The 24,366-nt window shown below is 40.2% G+C and overlaps 1 protein-coding gene across 2 annotated transcripts in view; it reads right to left on the reverse strand.

Annotated features, from left to right (window-relative positions):
* Nucleotides 1–24,366, reverse strand: part of EGFR (epidermal growth factor receptor) — a 156,937-nt gene that overhangs the window by 113,400 nt on the left and 19,171 nt on the right. The window lies entirely within an intron of this gene.

Raw genomic sequence — 24,366 nt, forward strand, 5'->3', positions numbered from 1 at the left:
TTGTAAATAAAGGTTTTGTCTAAAAAACCCCAAAAGATGAAATACCTATATGCTTGTCTAAAAGAGAAGTAAAATCTCCAGCTGTAGCTAACGGCAGCCCATGATGGGCACCAAATTCCCCTTCTCCTCAGCCAGGACAGCTGCTCATGTGCAGCACACAGTCTCCAAAGTCCTCCAGCATCACCCACCCCCGCACATTGCTCCCTCTCGAATTTTTTGGCTCAAGGCTCACCTGCCCCATGTTACTTCTACGACATGTTTGATCTGTGTACCCAAGTTGCCATGGAATAGGACAAAACTTTGTAAATCTCCACTGTTCAAACAGATTCTCTCAAGATGTGTCATTTTAATCCATTTTCTCAGCCTCCCTTTACATACCATCTCTCTGCCCTCCTTCTCCTCCAGCCCTATCTCTCTTCCCCTTCAAGGATAGTATATGCAGTAAGAAGTGAGAATGCAGCAGCTGCTCACTTGTTAAAATATTTATATTTTTCATTTCTGCTTTACAGATTGAGCCAGTAATGCTCTCTGACCCAATATTTAAAAAGATGTGGAGCTGTATGTTTTATTTAATCTAAAATAACATGGAAAGAGTCCATGGCATTTGGGAGAGACAAACACAAGTGACAGGTTGGAAGATGGGACAAAAAGAATGTGCTGGCTATTTCTTTTTGTGATATAATCCCGCTTTCCAATCCTTTCTTGGGAATGTTTATTTTTGTGTTAACACCACAAATTATTTTAGCTGCACTATAAATATTTCTATTAATTTCCTAGTTTAGTTTAAATTTCATTAGTATCCTAAATACAGAAAAAAAAAGGGTAACTTTAAACAATCAACAATATGAAGAGAATTTTTTCTGGGATGCTGGAAAGGCTCCTATTTAGTACTGGGCCCACTCCCTCCAACAGCCAGGGAGTGGTTTCAGTAGCTTGCTCTTAAGCAGTTAAAGAAATTCCCCCAAAACACTATAAAACTGGAAAAAAATGTAACTAATGTGCATGCAAAGAGGTGCATTTTCTGCAGCAGCAAGTAAGACCTGCTTGGGTTTCAGCTGCACTAACATTACTTGAGCATAAAATGTCAGTCCATATGGAAATAATCAGTTAAAAGAACACTGAAGGCTTGGTCCGAATGTTCCTTCAGTATAGCAGAAAAATATATTACTTTTCAACTGTACAAATGACCTTAGCTCTTTTTTTGTCTTTTCTAGTAGAAAACTCCCACTGTTCATTAAAGCACCTCACATACAAAAGCAGCCTTAAAAGGAGAAGTGGCTCTTGACTACGAGCAAGATGGATATCTGCCCTGCCCCTACCCCTACAGTCTTCTCGGCTCATGAACTGGGAAAAAGAAATTATTACTGCAGGTCTACTCTTTCTTCTCTTCATCTCTTTAATTTTCCTCTTTGTTTATCTTTGCTTTTCACAGCATTAGGCTGAACTGAGGTTGGATAATATGTCATCAAGTGAGAGCTGATGTTAATACCTATCCACAGGTTTTAACTTATTTTCTTTCCTATTTGGCAGCTCTCTAAAAAATAGAGGGAAATGGGTCTTCAGGTGGACAGTTACTGTTTCAGACTTTCACTGCTCTGTGGCAGACCCACAGACGTGCCGTAATTTAGTAAAAAGCCCAGGCAACTGAGCATCCACCCATTTCCTCCCCCTGCATCTCCTGGCCCAAGCTCTGCTAGCAGAGGCTGATGGACCCAGACACTGAAACTCTTGGCTTACATTTCCTTCCTACCCTGAGCATGGCACCTAGGTTTTAATTCCTAGCAGGTTCAGTGTCCACAGCCTATTTATCGAGCCAGAATTATAGGTACCATACGAGGGAAGCAGACTATCACATGGGCATAAGGAACTCTGCTTTACCTTGTTAATTTTGCTCATTTCTGATGATCCATCTTCAGGCAAGACTTGTTTTTTCATCTTCTCCAATTCACAGATGAAGATTCCAAGTCTATCTTCATCATTCCTATTGCAGAGTCAGTTTTCTACCCTTGAAGTCCACGTTAGTGCAGATAAAATGCTGGACAGAGCAATGAATGAAGAGGGCTGATCTGAGATGATAGCTATGAGCATGGACTGGTGCTGGAGGAAAACAACAGCCTCCACCAATGCAGCACAGGCACATTTGCAACAGGGAGTGACAGCTGGAGGAAACCTCGTAAGGGCAGGAGGCAATGACACCAGCAGAAAGCAGAGGGGCAAACCGCTTTTTTTTTTTCCCCCCTTCTTGTTGGCATTGGTGATGTTTATTTTACCAGATCCAGATATTTCACAAAAGGGTGTAACAACCTCTGAAACTAACTCAGGTTTTTTTCTTCATTTATTCAAACAGTGCCAGTGCTGAATTTATTTTCCACAGAAAGACTCAAGACTGTCAAGAACTGGCCGGTTCTTACATCAAAGAACCAAAAATCACTTTGGTCCTTCACAGACAACTCCAATTACTTCTAAAGGCAGAGGCGAACCCCACCCAGGTTTTGCTATTTAGCCTTCACTCAAGAACTGACTTGCCAGGCAGAGTCTTCCAGCAGCTTCTTTTTCATTCCAGAGCCACAGCATACCTATCCTTGTTGCATTAAAAAAGAAGAGATGTCAAAGCCTGATGTTTGACAAGGGAAAATGCAGTCCCTTAAGACATTGCTGCTGGAGCCATGGTGGGTCATGCTGAACACTCCCACCTCCCTCTTTGGCTTGAACAACAGGACTAGAAGGCTGTGGCTCCCCCATCACCCATGATAAGAGTCCCATGGGAGGACATGAGGAGTTCAGGTCAGCCACAGGCACATGACAGCATTTCTGCTGGGTTACCTGGGCCAGGTGATGTGACATTTATTTTCACTCAGTGCGTTCATACCACCTCCTTCATGACAGCTGCAGAAGAGCCAGTATCTGCTGAGGCACCAAGCCAACTAGTACTGAATTACATAATTCAGCTTTTTTTTCTTTTTTTAAATTTTTTTTCTTTTCTTTTTTTTTTTTAATTTTAAATAAAAATCTTGAGACTGGATGGGCAAGGGACAATGAAGTGGGATTTATCTCTTTCTGAAGCCATTACAAGCCAAAAATAGTAAGCTGGGGGGAGAGGCGTCCACACAATATAGATCAAACTGCCCATCAGACTTGGTCACTGTTTAATACTGCAGCTCATCCTAGTCCTCCCAGCCATGCCTCACAAAAGCCTCCCACAAGAAACAACTTCCCCAGTGCCAGAAGACTTAAAAAGATCATGAAGCTCCTCCCTGAAGAGAGCCTGAGGCTGAAGGCTTGTATGCAGCTAAAAGGAAGGTGTCCTCACAAAAGTCCTCCTTGTCATTGCTAGGACATGCCACCTACCATTCCTCTTCTGGAGCTGGGTGTGTATTATTCAAAGTATTATTTTGCAGGTGCCATGACCCCTTCACCTTCCCTGTCCCTAATGCATTTTCAGTGTTTTCAGACCTCTGACTCCACTATTCCAGTGTGGTTCCTGGTCTAAAGAGCTCTAAAAGAAATAATCAGCATGAAAAATATCTTTCTAAGGAAGAGAAATACTCCTGTAGGCACTTGAAAGCCTCCTATTTCAGCTGGTACATTAAGATAATCCACATCTTCATTTTAACTCAAACTCTTAAACAATTCTATTTAACTAATAAAGCCATTCTTAATAATCTGCCTATTGCTGGGTTCCAAAGCATAACACAAAGGCATAACACAAACATCAAGCAGATTTTTTTTTTCTCAAACATTCTCAGGCATTTCTTTGAGGAATCTTTAAAAGAGCATATTTAGACTCAAGAAGTGGAAGTATAAGTTTTTAAAAAGTAGATTGCTGCAGATACACAGAACAGAGAAGAGTTTGCAAACTTGGTTTGAGAGAAACCCCTCCAAGTCCCAAACCCAGTGGTCTTCAAACTGTAAGTGCAGACTCACTGCTGGGGAATGCATGAAGCAGCAAGTGGACAAGAACTAGAGCTAAGCTTTTCACCTCCTACAACCATTATTTTAGGTAGCCGAATCTGTGATGAGCCTAAACTGCAGAGCTATGCAGAGCTAGATCCAGGTTTTTGGTCTAGGTCTGGCTTTATTGGAAAGTGAAAATGCACCTATATCCTTGTGCATGTAAATGTTTGGGGACACCTTCTGTTTTATGAAAGGATCTGCTGTTATTGCACCAGATGTCTCTCCCTTTACAAGAAACTATAAGACTTCTGTTTTCCTTGTATTTCTGAACTGTAGGCCTAAAGAGTTTCATCATTTTACCTTAGACCACCAAATTAAGTTCCTTTGGTGGCACTATATTTAAGAAATCTGGTGGCCTTCCTCACCTGCAAACCATCACTGCAAAGACATTTCGGAACACATAAAAACTACTTTTCTCATTTGGAATTTTAGGCGTTAAAAGTCAGAGATTATTTGAAAATATTTAAACCCCAATTAAATTTAGTAGTAAAATCTTCAAGCTATTGAGTGAGCTTTAGTATGAATTTCAGATGTTTTCAGGCACTATGAGGTTCTCCTTGAGCAGAAAATTCTAAAAGAAATATGGAGTTAATCCTAGACTGGTTGGTTAATCCCTGTTTTCCAACACAAGCATGTTCACTGGCAGATGTTTGCAGGAAGCCAACTATAGACCAAAGGTTAAAACCATTACAGGGAGAGAGCATTGCTATAGAAAAACCCATCAAGATAGTAACTAAAGGAAAGAGTTTTCCAACTCATTATTTCTCCCTGCTCATTTATATAGTTTATGTATCAGTTTTGTTTGGTTTTTTTTTTTTAACCCCTATTTAATTTATTTTCTGGCAATACAGCTGACAGTGCTGATTATGAGGTTCAGGTCCCCAGGGGGAGCAGTGTTGCAATGACAGCTGATGACCCAGCTTCAGCAACTGCTTAAAAATGGAAGTCAATCTCAGGAGTTTTTGTATAATAGCTCTCCTTCCTCCTGCAGATCCCCTCCCTCATCTTTTACAAGGACGGTCCAAAATGCCTTGCCTACCCATCTGCAAGGGGAAGTGGCATGGGCTATGCAGGCAGCCTCACCTATAGTCACTCAAAAGTTAGGAACTTTAACAGAGAGGACATGGCTGGGAGGAATAAAGCCCCAAGCCCACATACCAAGCACGCTTGACATCACAGGGGAGTAACAATGAGGGGAAAAGAATCAGAAATGAGCAAAAGGCAATATAAGGGCAGTGGTTATTTCCTGTTAATTTACTTAAGTTTTTTTTCTTAATGTGTAAATTGACCCCATCTGTTTTTTTCATTCAACCTCTGAAGGGAGAATATGGGCCACAGTTTAATAACAGTGTTCCCATGAGATGTGGCAATCCAGCATTATCTCAATACGTTGTTCCAAAACTGAGAAGAAGGGGTAACAACTCAAAAGACCATAAAAGTACCACATGACAAGCCATCACCATTTGCAGAGACCTGTAGGATAAGAGTAAATTGACAGCAGAAAGGAGAAAAAACCAAATATAATCCAAGATTAAACACTGATGAAAGAGTGTACATTGTGAAAACCAGTTCTAGCATAGCTCCAAGCAGCAAGAGAACTATCCCACTGCAGCTCATGAAATGAACTTTGATGGTAACCATGGAGCACCAGCAACATTGTGAGAAAGCCACAGATCAAGGATACTGTATTTTAGAAAAAGTCCCTCTAGATATTTTTTTTGAAATATCTTCAGATTAAACATTATGGAAAATGAAAAATGTAACAATCTTACAACAGCTCTGCAATATAATATTCTAAATGCTACCAGGTCTTCTCTAAAGAGTGACACTGAACCCACTTGAATCCCTGCCTGACTGAGGTAGCCATAGTCCTTCTTCCAACAAAGACAAGCACTTCTTCACAGGAAGCCATCATAAACTCTACTTTTACACCAGTCAGCTTTGGGTATAAGCTTTCAGAGTTAAAGACTGACAATGTCACGTCTTAACAGCTATGTGCATACCGACTGAAACCTTCTTTGTGAACAAAATTATCTTTCTGTGTTATTTGCATTTTAGTACTTTTAATACAGATTTTGAAGGTTGTGGCCTTCTTTTAGATGAAAGCCTTATTCAGAACTTATTTATAATAGCCTCTTCCTTAAAATAAAATAGTTGTCATTTTCATATTTCTCGTACACACCTTGGGACTAAGGAAACCAGCCTTGCACATTACCTTGGTCCTCTAATCTGGGGTTACAATCATAAAGCACAAAGTGATTTATTGCCCTAGGATACTCTATGAAAGGTGCCCAGCTCTCAAAATGGGCTCAAAAAAGGGAGCTTTCATCACCAGGCTCATAATAGGAACAATTGAAAGAAAAGGATGAATAAAATAGAAAACACATGCACAACACAGATGTTGTAGGAAAAGAATATGCTTGTTTCTAACACACTGGTGAAATTGGTCAAGACCATCACATCTGTTCTGAAGCACAGTTCTCACAAACACGGCCACAAGCAAAAGCAAGGATCAAGCAGAAAGTAGGAAAGGTATAAAGCCTTCACCCCTTTATCCATGCTGACCACAATCGAATATACCCTCATACTTTACGAGAGGCTGAGGTGCAAACACATACCCCCCTAGAGATCTGTGACCCTTCTTGTCTGAGCGTGAGACATGGGGATGTGCTCAAAACAACTCGGCACCAGCTCCTTGGAAAGCTGTTCCTATCTTACTGCATCCATCTGCTTTGGGACACAAGCACAAATCCCATTGCAGATTTTTTCCTGAGAAAACAAGAGACCTCATAAAAAACCAGAACAAGAATAAACCCCACAAATCAGATGCCTTTTCATGAGATTCCAAAACCCCACAGATATTAGAAAAAATTTAGTGAAAATAGATGGAAACTATATTTTTGGAAACACAAAATTCAAGCATGTGTAAATTGAGAACAGCCAAGCACTGTCCACCCTGCAGAAAAATGCCTCCAGAACATTCCCTCTCAGACCTGCAGTTAGAAACAAATCATTTTTCTATACAGGTGATCAAGTTCTAAGTAGAAATTCTTGCTTTTCAATTGTCATATCAAAGTCAATGGTGAGTTCTACAAAACAAAAAACCATAGTAGCTTGGTCCAGTGGGACTTGTATGTGACCACAAAATTTATAGAGATGAAATTATAATACTCTCAGGGTACTTTCTGGTAGCAATTATTGGATGCAGCTAGTTAAAAAATAAAGATAGAAAAATCAAGTCTGAGAAAGCTTTTGATATACTGTATTTGCCATGGAAATGCATGTAATGACATGGTACACTGAAACGGAAGAATGGGAAAAATCCGCAGTTGCCAAGGAGGAAGCAGCATGAACAAATAACTCATTTTCCTCTAAACTTCACTTATGAAAGAAGGTGCTTTAGAGATCCTCAGTGGTAAAAGCCACTACGTAACAACTCAATAAAAGAAAGGCTATGTTATATAGAGCAAATCTTTATTAAGATTAATTACAAAACACTGTGGAACAATAAACTTTCCTTTGTCATGCTCAGTTGCCATTTTCTTTTAAAACCTTATGACCTTCTCACTGTGCCCTTGAATTGTACATTAGTTATATACAATATATTGTGAACTAAAATGAACAATGATCACCCATGCCCAAACTTTATACATAGATTTAAAAAAACATTGGCAAATGGGCTATTAGAAGTGCATGCACTGTATTGATTCCCCCTTAAAGCAATTTACAGTTAGACAGCACTGTTCACTCAGTAGCTTTAGAACAAAAATTGCTTGTATTTATCTTGTTGGCAAGGAGAAAATGCATCAATGCATTTGAGCTGAGAGTTGTATCTTGTTAAAACAGTGCTAAAAGACTGTCCATTGTATCTAGCACAGACCTGCACATGTGTTAATGTGACAATACTTTAAAGGATTAAGATTATCTATCATAAGAAAGAAATATTTTGCCATCCAATTGCATTTCCAAGTGTTTCCCTATATTCTTCATTCCTCAGTGAGCCTTCAAGACAAGTAATTACAGAAAACACTTTCACTGCAAGACGTTTAGAGGTTTAATAGTGCATTTAATCAAGACAAAAATATCTTTATATATGATTTTTTAGCTGATGGTCCCAAGAGCAAAAAGGACATATTATCGGGAAAGACATCTACAGAGGCCAGGAGAGGACGGAACAGGTATCTTGATGGACAAAAAAGTGCACAAATCAAAAAAGGAAGCCAATGTCACTAGTTCCTTAAAGTACTGTGGTTCAGGACAAGTTCCCAAATATGACTTCTTCCCTCACAGGCTTCTTCATAGACATCGTTTTCCAGGTCCATTGTTGGAATTATTAGAAAAATTGAAGAGTATTGCATTTTGCTTAAGTCAGTGAGAAAACCACACAGTCCACACTGTACTGGTCAGTGTTTTATTACAGATACACAGAGGCTCTCATCAGCATATCTGATTGAGTCACATTTAATGGCTTCAAAATCTGCCCACTCTCACCTGACACGACTTTGGGTACAGACCTTCTCACTTTTACAAACCGCCCTTCTTTTAAAAACCCCAAGATTAGCTTAGTTGGTTAGAGCATGGTGCTACTAACACCAAGGTTGTGGATTTGATCCCTGTATCAGCCATTCACTGAAGAGTTGAACTCGATGATCCTTATGGCTGCTTCCAAACCAGACTATTTGTGATTCTGTGAAAAACATGATTCCCAGAAAGTCAAATAGCGATCAAATAAGTCATCATGGACAAAAGAGAGACTGAGGGAAAGGCTTAGTTTTGCTGCTTTGGGGTAAGATTAAGCATGACAATCACTACCGCTACTGACTGCAAGCATCATTTAACACAGCTAAGGACTGAACTACAAGTTATAAACAAGCAGGGATGTCACTGATGACAACATAATGTAGGATGACTTGAGACTATTCCTTCTGTATCACCAATCACTGCTCCACTGCTCCATGCCCAAGCAGCTATCGTTAAGTGTTGAGCTACATTTGTTCCACCACAACATGATGTCACAACACGATGACACCCTGATTGACCTGCATTCCTCTGCTGCTCTGGTTTGGAAACCTCTTATTTGTGAGTGAATGCCATCTTTCTTTCATACTTGTTACCCTCAGAAGAGTATTTCCAACTCAGGTAAAAATTTTTCTCATTCTGAAAAATTCTGAGGTGGATCCGTGAAACGGATTTACTGATTCAGGGATACTACCATGAAAAACCAACCTCATGTCTGTCTGTAAGGAAGGAGAGCTTTGAGATAGAGGATACCAATGCCTCACACATATTCCTGCAGTACTAAATTAATCCTTATTAACTTAACACTAATTATTTTGTTCTTGATGAGCTTAGCAGATATCATCAGTGTTGAAATGTCTACAGCAAGTTCAAGAGTTGGTGTCCTTGTAATTAACTGATCAGCCACAGCATGAACTGAAAGCTCTTGATAACCACAGACCACTGTCCTTTTTAGACAGTTTATGGGAATGCATTCTAGAGAAAAAAGGACTTATCTTCAAAGAGCCTAGGGAGACAAGGGAAACCACGGAAATCCTACAGCCCCTAAACTCTAGCAAAAACAGTTAGGCCTACTCCAAGGGGTGTTTATCTGACATTTGTCATTTTGAAGGACACAAGAAGGTATGTCAGGCAGGCCTCCTGTGCCAAAGCAGAGGAATCATTTGTGACCTCTGAGAAGAGTAATTTTTGTCACATGGAGTTCACGTACATACAGGAACACTTCCAGTGACCAAACATAACTGGTATGTACTGGAGATTGGAATCAGGACACAGAACAATAACAAAAGCCCTGCAGCTGTCTCGATGTCATGTGTTTGGATTGCACAAGTCATCGATAGCATTCTTCTACTGCCATCCTACAAAAAAGCCTTTTCAGTCACTGATAGCTGAATGTGATTGCCTCCCACCCCTTATCAAGGGGCATCATGCCTCCAGACACACATGAGCCTGAATGCTCCCTGCACCCCTTGTTCTGGCTTTTGGGTGCCCATAAGCACACACCTTAACTGGCAAAACACACCACTGCACTGCACACCTTGTCCAGCAGATCAGATTTTGCTACCATGTTCACCACACAAACACCTCATCAGTTACATATAAATGCCATGACTATAGAAGAGGCAAGTTGTTCGTGTGCCTTGATTGCTTAAAGGAAAAAAAAGGAAGCTTTTGGAACAGGCACAAAGCAGAGGCATACAAAAACTGCGTAACATTCATCTGAAAAACAAAACAAAGCTTCAACTTTCACTTTAGGCTTTTCACTGGCTTCTGGAGCCATATTAGTTACATTTTTATCAAATGCTCTAAGAAAAAAAGTTGCTAAAGAGATAAAGAGTATGTCACAGATGTCTTTTTTTCCTTAAAGTAAATAGTCATTAATATACTGGAGATGGCTGATTTACAAAGGCCTGTTCCCAAAAGTCACACCCATGCACTGACTTGCTTTCTTCAAAACAGTGTGAGATGAAGTTATTCAAAGCCTCTCCAGAAAAGCATTAAGAAACAGCTGTATTTTGCACTTTTAACTGCTCTTTAAGAATTTACAGGCAGGACAGTGTTAGTAAATAACCAGATAATATTTCCGTGACATACTCCATTTCTATCTTATTGAAAGGGAAGCTAATTTTATGACTAAAGCTCAGTTTTCAGTGAATACAGCTTTAGCACAGATGCTTTGGTGCTGCTAAAATCCACAGCAACTGCATCCTTAGCTATTATCACCATTAACTGAATGGATCTGTGGTTTGCCAAACCTGTATAGGCAAAATGCAGGGCCTCCTTCCAGATAAGTTCCTAGATGTCAAACAGAACACTCTCTCTGAATCAGCACTTCTGGTTCTTTGAGTCATTTACTGAATTCTGCAAACTAGACAGTGGCAATTTGCTCAGCTCCCCTGAACAACTAATGCTCACTCAAAAATAAGAAGAGACATATGAAGTGAACAAGCAGCACAAGAGCCCTCCTGGAGATATTTTTTTTAGTGTGTGGAAGGTGGAGATTTTCATCCAAGAGGCTTTAGCTTGAAGAAGCATCATGATTATCTTAAAAATGGTTTCTTGGAGCTCCAACCAGTGAAAGCTAAAAGGTTGGTTAATGAGCACAGAAACAACAGCAGTGTCTTCTGCCCATCTGAATGTGACTGCCACGAGGAAAACTGAAACTGGTTCCTGGGAATATCCATAACTTGAAGGAGCTGCTTTACAAAACCATTTATGGCAGCTATGACAAGCATCCAGGGGTCAGAAGACTGCACTAGACGGCACCAGCAAATCAGCAGGAATCACATTCAATCAGCTGAAGAACTGCAGATTAATAGCCTCTAGTCCACTCAGCAGTGTCCTGGTTTACTGTAAAAGATCTTAAAATGGACAAATTGTTTCAAAGGCTCCACAGGTCAGCAGAATAAGAAAAGCAAAATCCTATAAACCATACAGATAGCAGACTGGTGGTGGAACAACTTCACAGGAGAATTAACATGTTTGGACTCAGCTTCCTTTTTAAAATCCAAAATCTTGTTTAAAACATTAAGGATTGTTGTCCTGAACAGTGCTCTGAGATGGACAACTAACAAGCTCTTTTCTTGGAAATTGCTAGAGAGTGAAAGGAAATTCTCTGAAATTTGACATCAAGTTCTACCATTCCTCAAAATCTTTGCTTTGATCATCCATTTCCTGCTGTCAAGTCACCCTGTTGTATACTCATCTGATGTCCACTATACCACTTAAGAAAAGGAAACTGCCTGTGTTTGAATAAACTACTATGCTAAAACTGGGTTGGCAACTACTCAACAAGAAGAACAGACCAGGCCAATTTTCTTCAGTACTGGCTTCATGTCCAAGGATACATCTGTTTCTGTTCTCCTTCCAAGCCTACACCATTTCAATCCCTATTTTAACCTGTGCAGAATTCAAGTAAATCAAGCTCAGTGTCTCTCAGGACTGTAAAAACCTTCTGGTCATTTGAACAGTAGGTCCCTCCACCTTGTCCCTGCTCCTGTAGTATAGGCAGCAAAGGAAAGCGGGAAGTACTAAAAATGCCTTTAATGATATTTTTTATCACTCCATCAACCTGCCACTTAAATAAATTCTGAAATAAAGGTATGCAGTTCTATTTTAGGGTACTTGATAGATATTTCATCTACAGATTTCCCCTGCTTCCTCTCTGAACCCATATAAACACTGTGGTAAGGAGTTCAAGGGTTTTAAAAATACTAAGTAAAACTTGACACAGCTGTAAAACGGGACATAGGATACAAAGTACTGTTGCAATACATGGCATTTGTGTGGTATTTATGAAAAAGGAAACATAGGAAAGGTAAAGGCATTGGTGGATGCTTTGAAAAGGGAATGCATGGGCCCATATCTCACCCCTTTGGCAGGAAGAAACTCATCAGTGACACAGGGCCGTGAGTGGTTAAATGTCCTGCAAACATTTAGGCTCCAGTCAGTTGCAGTGAGATTCCTTGCATGCTTAAAGCAAAGGCAGTGTGTAAATGTTTTTAAAATGACCCTTTGCTAACTGTAAGAGCACCCGGTATTTGTTATTGCCTTGGACAACCCGGGAACTCTCAAAGAGATGCTATTCACATGCCTATTTACAGAATTATTCAGCAGAATCTGGATCCCACAGCAGAGCAGACAGTTTCAAAGGAAGAAGATCAAGGGAACAGACCTGTTAATGAAATGCTAGAATTCACATCTTTTGCTCTTCCACTTCAGAGCCTGTCACCCGATCCTCTTTCAGCCTCAAAAGCCTCTGACTATACATAGTTCTGTTTCAGAAACTCAGAACCCTGAAAATGTATAGTTTCCAAATACTGCCTTAAAAATATTCTGCAGTTTTTCTTCCTCTAGTCATAATAATGGAGCAAAGAAGAAAAGAAATTTAAAAGGGATTGTTTGGGGCTTTTCTAAGTACATTCCCTTGTTTAGGTTAGAAGATAACGACTTTTGCTTTGTTGCAGAGCAATTACAGAAATACTTCTATTTACCTAGAATCTTTTATCCTGAGACATCCAAGGGGTATTTATGAAACATAGGCCAGAATTTTTAGCTTAGGAATGTGTGTAACTGCAAACAAACACTTTCTGGGCTTGCTCAATTCAAACATTTGCACGTAATAGCATCCAGCTACGTGTTCCATTTCATCTCCTTTTAAACAAACAAACAAAAAAACATCCTATTTGCAAAACTGATTTGTAGAAATAAAATCCATGTGTATTTGGGAAAACAGTGAAAAAAATTACACTATGAAAAATCTCACTCTGGTAAAATTACAAATTCAAGTGTTGTCCTATTTCAGATTCCATAACAACTATATTTAATTATACCTGTGTATACCAATTTACCTTCACTTTCTCTGAAATAGTTTTATGCTGCAGTACAAGAGTATCTCCCAGGCAACTCACCTGGGGGAGTGGTGACAACTGCTGTTTAATCAGTACAGCAATTAACTTAAGTTCTGCTTAATGGCATGGACTGGAGTGATATTTAACTCCAGGGATGGAGCAAAGGCAAAAGATTAATTCACAATCTTCTTTCAGAAGAAGAAAGTCTGATGAAGGTTAAATAAAATAAATAAAATAGAAGCATTAAATAAAATAAGTATCAGTAAAGCTCATTTTCAGGATTTTTTTTTAAATAAGTATCGTCCTCTTGGCCAAATACAGCAAGACAACTCCCAGAGTGAACTTCCTAAGGGAGAGCTGAGGGTGGGAGGGAGAAGGAATCTTCCTCCCACTGTAAAACTGTTTTATATCCGATGGCTGAAAGAGGTTTCTGCAGCCACGCTGCTCCAGAGAGCTTGGGGCACAACCAGGAAAAACCTTCCAAATGCTTCCAGGTGTTCCAGGTGCACTGTGAATAACTAAAGTGAAAAGCCCAGCAAGCCTTCTACCCAATTCATGAGTGTCTGAGTCTCCTGGAGAGGTCAAGAACTGTCTGTGGGCTGGGGAATGCAGTTCTCCAACCCTTCTGGGAAGTATTGGGACTTCTTATCCAAGCTGTGAATCACAATATAACTGTTGCTGATGAGGTGGGGAAGGGCAATACCACTCTAAAAGCCTTATGGCCCTTGTTAAACCCTGCAAAAGAAAGGCAGAGAGCCAACCAGGCATTTTACATCCGGCAGTGGACACGGTTTGATTGAAATTCTGATTTGGGGTTTGATAGCTTTGCCAGGGATCCAAATCAGGCTTTTTGAGTGTGATGAGAATCCAAGCTGTACTGCCTCACTGGTACATTTTCTTGAATAATGCTTGAACAATTGCTGTCCTTACAGTTAGAAGTGAAATCAGACCCTTTTTCTTAATTAAACTACATTGTTATTAATATTATAATTTGCATGAAAAATACCTAGATAAAGGATGCTATTCATTCTAACAAAAGCTAGGGAGCTCTTAGTAGTCACAACATAGTATTGAAGTTGAATTCTCAAGAGAACTGTTTTTATCTATTCTGTGATATCGTGTTATCTGATCTTTTGAATATGAATCACTGCATCAAAGTAACCCTAAACCTCTGCTATTCAGAGGACAGGACGGAAGATACAATTCAATTAACTTTAAGTGGACATAATTCACTAATTTTTAGAAGCATATGAATAGCTCTCCATGTTATGTCTGTGCTGTATAAAAAGTTCATTAACTTTACCACCTCTCTTTTGTGTAAGTGATTTTTCAAGCCTTTCTTCTGAATGAAAAGTAAAGGTCAACCAATTTGAATCCTCTGAAAACAAATGCACTCAAGTCCAAAACAGATGTTAAAATGACTGCTGCATGCAAAAGGCATGCAAGCATAAGTATATTAAGGGGGGGGAAAAAGTTGGTGCATTAGTAATGGGCCTGTAGCATTCTCCTCTTTCCAGTTGAAAATACCTTGTGAAAACACTGTGCTGCCAAAAAAAAGGTCTGATTATATGATCTCAGCTGTCTTAGGGCCATGTTCAAAATAACAGGAGAAGCGTTCCCAAGGGCCACGGAAAAAATCCAAGTGTATGTAAGTTTTAATCAGTAGGGCTGCTTTAATGCAAGGCTTCACACACAGACACACACAGTGCTCTGCTACTACACCACCACCCACATATTGTGCTCTTCAGAAGTATGTGCTTACCATTAAACAGACAGCTTTCCGCTTTCCTAATCTGCTTTGACTTTTCAGAGTGGATCTGGCCACACATGAAGTCACTCTGACCCATCAGTTTACATTCAGCCCTTCACTTACACCTCTTCCATCAAGGACAATGCTTGCAGGATGCAACCATATGTAACATAAATACAGGGGTAGGACAGCCGAGGGGCTCCTTCTGGAGAGAGACTCTTCTCCATGGAGGCTGTGGACATTGCCCTTTACTCTGACCACTTTATCCTTCTGCCACCAGATCACCAAAGGGAAAGCTGGGTTCCACCTCTGCCTTTCCTACAGGAGATCCCAGGGCTGAAACCTTGCTGGTGAGGGCTGCTGCTGCTGCAGAAAACCATCTCAGCTTGAAGCTCTTCAGAGAGGGCAGGGTGTAGTTATACCAATCAAGAAGTTCAAGGTAGAGGAGGGGGAGCATGTTCCAGCTTTCAGTATAAACACAAGGAGCTCTACTCAGCCAAGCTGAAGTTTTTTTGTCTCCTTTGTAAAGCTCACAGAGGTGTTCCACATGGCAGAACAGAGCAACGGGGTTGTTTAGCACCCCAGGCAAAGAGCAAATGTTTATTAACTGGGAGAAAATATTCCTGCTCAGACATGGCCTGGCATGCACAGCTCTGATGAAAAGTCTCTTCAGCCGTCTACATTAATTGGACTAAGCTCTTCCTTAAGACTAGAAGAAGCATCTGCTCCATATTTTCATCATAGCTTTTACTCTCTTTTTCTTTTTTTTTTTTTTAATAATATACAAGTTTTTCCATTTTAGCTTTAATTAATCTATCATTTCTACCTGTAGTAATTTTCTCGGTATATCATTAATTCAAAATAAAAAGGGTCAGGTCAAAATTGTCCTCTTAATTTCATACATAAACTTCCATCCCTTCTTCCATCTCTTAACAGACTTGAAAATACACTAATTTATTTTAAATGCTTCAAGAAAACATGTGTGTTAAATAAATCTGAGATGAGTTTAACATTCCAAAACTTTAGAAATGTGCAGGTAAAGTAGAATGGATGTTAGGTGTCTATGTGCAAAAGGAGCAGAGATTTCAGGAGCAGAATCTGTTGCAGAAACATTTAATTTTAAAACTGAGTACAGAAACTGTTAAAAAATTCTCCTGAAGCAAACGGTCAAAGTTGCATTTTCCATTGGTATCAGAGCCACAGGACACACACACAGTTTCACTGTGAAAATAATCTAAATTTCTTTCCCAAGCAATATCCCTTATTTGTACTTCCTGTCTACAGATTGCAATGTCCCTCCCACATGGGCTAAGTGCAACCACTGAATTTGGATGAGTAATGACCAGCTGGGCTGAAATGTCTCCAGTAAAATGTTCCTCCACCACAAAGTATGAAACCTTTTTTGTTTTCTGGCTTTTAGTTAAGGCTAGAAAGCCTACAGATTCAAGAAAGCACCCTATGTCTAAGCCAAAGGTTTGATCTATGGAAAGTTCATGCTTGCTTGGTAATGCAAACAAAGCACACTATCACCTGGAAGGGACTAAATCACAGAAACAGGGTGACATGAATGAACAACACACACCAAAAAAAAAAAAAAAAAAAAAAAAAAAAAAACCACAAAAAAAACCCAGCTGAAATACAAAACATGATAAATTACCTGTACAAAAGAGGAATCAGCATTCCTCTCAGGTCCTAATTACATATAATGATCTTGCCAGGTAGCAAGTTACCCATCAGACCTGCCACCTCAGCACAAGAAGACAGATGCTTCCACCACAACATGCAGGTTTTCCTGAGAAAAGTAGGAAAGGCCAGTAACTACCCCAGGCAACATAAAGTCTCTGTCCTGACTTCATTTTTCCCCTTCGAAATAGATAGGTTACAGCAATTTTCTTCACAAGCAGTGTAAGAGGGAGTCTGTGACCCCAGGGCAGACATTCTGAACAACCTGAAGATAACTCCCGGATAGAGAAGCAGTGCTGCTGTGAGATATGTCTAACAGAACCCCTATCCCACACCAACTGCCCATGGGACAGCATTTTAAAATCCAAAGAACAAAAAGACCCTCCACTCCAAAACACCTTGCTCTCCCAAATAATGAGGGATGAGACAACACAAGCAGAACACACATCTTTCCTCCCCCAGCCAGGGTCTAAGCAATGCACCTCTGAGTGTCCTCCATGGAATGGATTCCATGGACTGCAGTGTTGGCCATGGGCATTTAACTGTATGCAGGCAAGCACCAATCTGAAATGTGGGAAGGGACCCAGAAATCTCTCCCCAAAGACAAATACAAGGAATTCAACCACGTTATCTATAAGAACTTGGAGACTTCCCAATAACAGGTTAGGACAGCCTTGACATATCTGATGCTTCAGCAAGAGCCCTGTAGGAATGACTCACACCAGCCTGTGCAGCTGGCAAGCACCCAGCTTCCACACAGAAGATCAGGAGAGTCCCAAGAACTCATTGGGACAGTCGGGAATGATTAACAACTTCAAAATCAGAGTAATTTTCCCGTTTACAAGAGTGGGAGAGAAGACCTATAATGTTCAAGCAGTCAATACACATTTGCAACTGTCCTGTAGTTCTCCAGTTGTAACCTTCTGCCTCTCTCCTGGAAGAAGTGAAGCACCTTAAATCCTATACTCATGGGATGCATGGAATCCTACATGCTTTCCAAACCGTTAGCAAACACAGTTCCATGCATCAGGGAGATTAGCAAATGACTTTTCTACCAAATGAAGGCTGCAAACATGAGTCATAAGATGACAGGACCAAGAAGTTTCTCCATGCTGCCACTCCCAGAAATTTATATAAAAGTGGGCTCTCTACAATATCCCCTGCCCAATCTCAGTTCAGCTCTAAATGTTCTACTATCTATAGAATATTTTCTGGTATTAAACTGCTATGGCGGGGGGGGGTTGGTTTGTATCACTGCATGTTTGTATCCCTGCAAGTTTGTAAGCTGATCAATCAAACTTCTCAAACTTGCACTAGGGAAACAATTGTTCTCTGTCATTATTTACTGATTTTAATTTTTTTTTTTTTTTACATTTCATTACAGCCAAGACGTAGATTTTGAACCCAGTCCCTAACCAAATTGACTTCACTTTTGGAAGGTGAAAAGTAAAGATACCTTTCAGTTGAAAAGCAGTAAGATCTACTTTCACAGAAGTGACTCCTCCCTCAGTTCTCCACTCTCTGTTTGCACAGCAGGATCAAATCAGGCTAACAGGTTGTACTAGGGTCGCTACCAACCTTATCTTCAGTTAGCAATCCCACATATCTTTAAGAGGCAGGAACAACTTTGGAGAGTATAATTGTGAACAGCCCATGAGCTTAAGTGAGTGAACTGTGGCATGGGCCTTTCAATTCATTGCACTTCCATCTGGGAGGTAGAGAAAAAAATCTCTTTTTCTCAACTCCATGGAGTTCTACGTGAATTTCAACAGAGATGCAACTGCACAGGAAGCATCTGCTTTCCCCTCAGTGAGTGATAGGGCTACAAATCAACATTTTATATGCTGCTCCTACTTATTTAAAATTTAGCAGTTATTTTTATGTTTCCAAGAAAAAATAATACAACTGGATTAAAAAAAAAAAGTAAAGGCTGTGATTTTTTTTTTCCTCACATAAATATGTACAAAGTCCTTGGATGTTCCCATAATTTTCTGGCCTTGTCTTTAAAGACATTAATATGCTTAAATACCTGGGAATTAGGTTTCAATTACCAGGATACCCCAGAGGTGTTTTTACATTTTCTTCTTCATTATGCAAAGAACATGAAGAAAGATCAAGTTTTTTATGAGCCCACCCACAAAGGCTTCAAATATGCTGACTCTCAATAACAAATTTGGAAAGGAGAACCTAGTCTTGGTGAACATATTTTAATGTTTAAAAAGATATATTAAAAAGAAAATCATGAAAGAGGTCCTTTCACTCTGACAGAACAATCACAGGACAGGAATGAAAATAAGGTGACTTCAGAGTTTCCCCAAAACATCATTCCATTTTATTTCATCACCTATAAGGGTGCAGGGCAGATTTAACTATTGCTGCTGCCCCCTTACAAAAAATTTGTCGAAAAAAGAGATTTGGCACCTTTGCTTTCATCCTGTTCTCCAGGCAGAAGCAACACCAGCCATCACTCACTACACCTCCCTGGTGTTGAAAAGACTGAGCTAGCTACCAGAATAATAATGCAAAAATCAACAGGTGTAGACCCATAAGAGGCAGTTAATGCAATTATTAATAAATACAGCCATTTAGTGAAACCATCCACTTTACTTTGTTTATGCTCTAGAAATTTTAGGCCTCCTTGGAAATTATCTTTCATCCTCTGGGAATGGAGTCTCATGGTTGGCTTCAAAGATGCTGGCACAAAGCGTAGACATTTTGTTTAATTGCCCTCTTTTGAAGCAGAATATTAAATCAGGTTAGACTGAGTAAGAAAGGGAGAAGCCATACTGGAGTTTGTGGGAATGAAAGACAGTAGTACAAACCATATCCACCCCTTCTTCTCAGTTCTAATGGTATTAAGGGAAGCATACTTTCCCATCCAGTCTCTGCAAAATGCTCCAGAAAGAAAGGAAAAAAAGAGAATGTTTTGGATGGAAAAAGCACTATACTTCCCTGAGTAAATTTTATTTCTTTTTTTTTTTTTTTAACATACAACAATATCCACAGATTATGTATCTAAAGCTGTCAGTCTCAGAAGTACTTGTCAGGAAATATCTGATACTGAGACTAAAGCTGCTTGATAAAAACCCCATTGGTCATGTTTTTAAAGAATCAGGGTTTCTACACAGCAGATGTGTAAAAATAAGAATAGACCTATATTTCCATGGATACATGTAAGTAAATACACACAGAAACGCAACACCAACCACACCTCTGTGGACACTAGTGGTTGGTTTGCCCCCAGGACTCAGGACTTTTCCAACATGTTACAAATTTGTATTTGCATTTGTCAAAAAGAAATTGCCAAAGTGAATAGCTTGAACTGTTTTCATTTGCTGATACAAATTGTTACTCAAACAAAAGAGAACAAAAACTCAGAACCCATGGGCATGCAGTGAACTGCTTTACTCTTGACATAGAAAACTTTATAGGGGGAAGGAAAATGGTCTCTTCTCCTTTTCCTGTAACAGCAAAATTTTCTGCTCTTTTTGAGTATATTCATTGCTTAATTAAAGCTTCAAAATTTAAATGAAACCACTGCATTAACTTTATCCAGTTAAGTAAGCAATCATAGATGCTACAAGCAATAAACTTCTGGAGTGCAAGGAGGTGGGCTGCTTAGTCATCTCTATTGAGTGCCTGAAACTCCTCTTTAAAAATATTAGTGCTGGATTGTTATTTTGTATTTGAAGTAATTATTTTCCTTTCTCTTCTAAAGTCTTCACGTCAAGGTGGTTATAGCAGGCTGGGGTCTGATGAGGCAAGGGGCAAACTGTCCTTTACTTTTGGCCCTGGGAAGTGCATGTCATTCCCATGCAGGAGATAAACTGTGGTCCTAAAACGGATGTGCAGTCTGGATTTAGACAGTTGATAATGAGTCATTACACGTAACACACAGCGAAACACAGAGGCCACGTGGATCCAAACTGCTGTGTGCATGTAAGACAAATGATTTCTTGGGCAAATACAGAAATGCACGCTCTTCCCTGCCACGGCAGTCAGGGAATTCTCCAGGCAGGCGTGGATCCATACTGTACTGGAAATTATGGCCTGCTATAAATGAAAAATGCTGATTTGGGGATTGTTCACTTTGTTATAATTTTCCAAGAGCAATATCCTGCAGGGAACAGCCAAGTTAATACAATGTTTCCACTCAAAAATTGGCAGTGCAAGCACAGCCGATGGGGTGTATTTAATGAGACTTTGCCTGCTGATAAAATGTTATTGCAGAACGTGCAGGCTAAGGAGAGCCTCATAGTTTCCATCCCGGATGAAATATTAGCCAAGCAAAACCCAGTACCTAGCAATACTTCTCTGGACTTAAAATACAATGCATAGTCTTACTCTGTTTTAGACATGTTCTATAATTGGTAAGATCTTTTAGCCATCAGAAGCGTACAGATTCCCTTTTGTCTGGTTTATTCTCAAAGGGAGAGGCTTGGGATCTGCCATGAATATGACTCATACCCGTTATTTTCACACTTGGGTCTGATGTGCTGCACAAAGGTTCATCTGCCCCATCTGAACCTGAGTGTAACTTACAGATCTAATCACCTCTAACATGAGTATTTGCTCATCTTTCCTGAACCTACTCCGTATTTTCTCCAAACTTCCTATTTTTGGCACAGGGAGTGAATAATTTCCAGTGAAATGTGAAACTACAGTAATGTGCAAAACAAAATCTGGGATTGAGCAACTGAACTGAAAAAAATCCAAAGTGTCAAAAAGCCCCCGCTGCTCTGTTGTGAGCATGGCACGAAGGTAACAGATGTGTGCAGCCCTGAAACCATCCTCTCTGCTCCTCTCCCTGCCCTATGCCTACAGCGCTCAGCACTCCTTTTGCATCCATCAGCTTACATAAAGCTCACAAGCTGCTTAAATCTGAAACTCATGGAAACATAACACGGGAAAACTCCATTTCATGCTACACCTCTGTGATCAGCATCATGCACAGATGAAATTTCAACTTCTTCATCCATCACCAGATGACAGATCAGTGCATGAACACCGAGGGCTCGAAGGAAGGAGCCAAGTACCACAAGAGCCCCTTGGGCTGGGCGCGGGAGGTTGCACAAACACACACCAACAAATGTTACGGGTCTCCCCCAGGGAATCTGGGGGAGTGCTGAACATGATGTGAACTGCATGGAGTAACAGTTTTGCCCTAATTTGTACATATAATTTTGCAGCACAACTGCTTTACATCCAGTATTGTGTGCAGAGGAAGAAAGAAACCCCTAAACACTGCCTTGAGATCACAGGCCAAGTGCTTGCTAGAGCTACTAACAAACGTGTGTGTGTGTGTGTGTCAGCATGTGCGTGTAACTCCACAGCTCTTTTCTCCACCCCCATACACAGCACAGGGAATATGCTAATGCTTAAATGGTGGGGAAGGTCAAAGATTTATTGTGGGAAAGCCAACAGTAATTTTGCTGCCCCTCTAGAATACCGCAAACGTCCAAATTGCACAGATTAAGTAGAAAAATAAAAGTTACACTTTAATTTCTGACTTTAAAGAAACTGTAGGTTTACTGGTCATAGAATCCACCACTAATGGTACAGACCCCCTGTATATTTCCATAAATTGAAGGCAGCAAGTTATTCCCTCATAAGCAGAGCTCTTTCTACATAACATGACAACAAACTTTCCAAAGGCAGAACTGGAATGTCAGAAACCTCTTTGCTTACAGGCCTGCCAAGAACCCAGAATCCTGCAAAGATTTCTCCAACTTTGCTTGTGCCACTTCACAAGAAGAGGCATGCAAACACTTTGGCAAGAGGCAGAAAGATCTCATGGAAACACTGTGGAAAGCACTGTGCTTGATCTGGAAGCAGGATTTTCTTTAACAGCATGAGGGATGCACTAAGAGAGGTTTGCTCTCTCCCCCAAGTGCCCATTTGCTTCTGGTCACACACACGCTTTGGGGAACACCATGTGCTGCAACTGTGAAGCGTCCCAAAGAGCAGACATAACCAAAGGCTTATCCAATCTCTGGGCTGCAAGGCGGCATTTTGAAAGATGTCATCTGACCCTCCAGGTTGGTCCCAGGCTCAGTCTTTGCTTTTGAGAATATATTTTTCCATGGAAGAAAGCTGCTAGTGGGAAAGACCCTCTGTGCTCAGGAGTGGCTGCATATTGCAACACCCCCGTTTGGCAGAGGAGGCTGCAGCGTCCCTGCAGCTGTCATGGGTAGCAGCCAGGAGCTCTCGCCGAAGGTGCTTCATCCTGTGTCCAAGTCTTTTATGAGTTCCAGACTTGCACAAGAGGACTGATGCCAAGTTCAGTATGTTCTTGGTTTTACCAGCTGCCTTTTTAAATTAAATTATTCCAATTCATAATGGGACGAGAAACTGAATATGAAATGAATAACAAGGTGCAAAAGCTTCACTTGATTTTGTTCAAGTTCCTTGATGTTTAGCTGGGGATGGTCACTCCACAGCCCAAGGCTTCAGTAAGTGCCAGTGGCTGATGTAGACTTTTCTCTGGTAGGAGAAGGAGGCTAAAAGCATTAAAGTGCCAATCCCATGTAAAAAGCATGGCACATCTAGCCTGTCCTATGTTAAACTAATGCTAAGTGACATATAAAGTGAGAATCTCTACTTCAAAAAGTTTCCAGCAATTTGTTTGATTACCAAACCTCAAAGCATTTATTTTTTCAATCAGTTGCATTTTAGACCTCTGTGAACTACTTTTTCATTCATCACAGATACTCAGAGATCAGGTACTTTGTGATCTTTGCTCTCTCCACCCTTAAGCACACTATGGAGAAACATGGGGCAACACTCAGTGTCAAGACCTCCGCAGCTTTACTTTTCAGACCTCACAACAAGTAGACCCCCCTCCCCGGTGACTAGGCTCACCAATGCCCAGGACTGAGGGATCATCTCTTGCATTGTAAAAATTTCTCATCCAACTGGCAACATCTTGCCATGATGATCCCTAAAGCAGATTAACAAGCATTCATCAAATTTGAGAAGAAATCCTGAGGACGCTACATGAACCAGCTGGGTTTGGATGTCACGTGCCCTGTCCAAACAGCTCGATCTTCACCAGTGAGGGTAATGGAGAGAACAAATCAGGCCAGTAACTGAAATGTTTTCTAAAAATCACTGAAAAGAAAATAAAAAAATTCAATTGCTGGCCTCACACAGTACCATCAATACATGACAGAAAACAAGCACTTGGTTTCAAAGGGGTCATTAAGCCTTAAACTAGCCACTTAACAGGAACGCCAGTAGCAATACTGGTCAAGTCAATGTTTGTGCATGATTACACTTCAAATTTAAATGCAAAGCTGTTGTACATAACAGGATCTGTGGAGACTTGTTTCTCTTTCTAATGGATTTTAATTGACAATAAAATGGAGCCCAGGACAAAGGTATAAAACAAGCTTGAAGAACAAACATGCATTTTCAAAACACCATGAAGTTATCAAGGGCATTTTGCATTGCCTGTCCAATGCACATAATTTAAAAGGAAATATTCCATTAAAAATAAATAAAAATTGTGGGGAAGGAACACCTTTTGAATCAGATCACAGAATGGACAGCCATCATATGCTGCTTTTCTCCACTCTTCCCAGCTGTAAGATGCTTTTCCTTCATATGAAG

Source organism: Anomalospiza imberbis, chromosome 1, assembly GCF_031753505.1.
Source record: "Anomalospiza imberbis isolate Cuckoo-Finch-1a 21T00152 chromosome 1, ASM3175350v1, whole genome shotgun sequence".
Lineage (NCBI taxonomy): Eukaryota > Metazoa > Chordata > Aves > Passeriformes > Viduidae > Anomalospiza > Anomalospiza imberbis.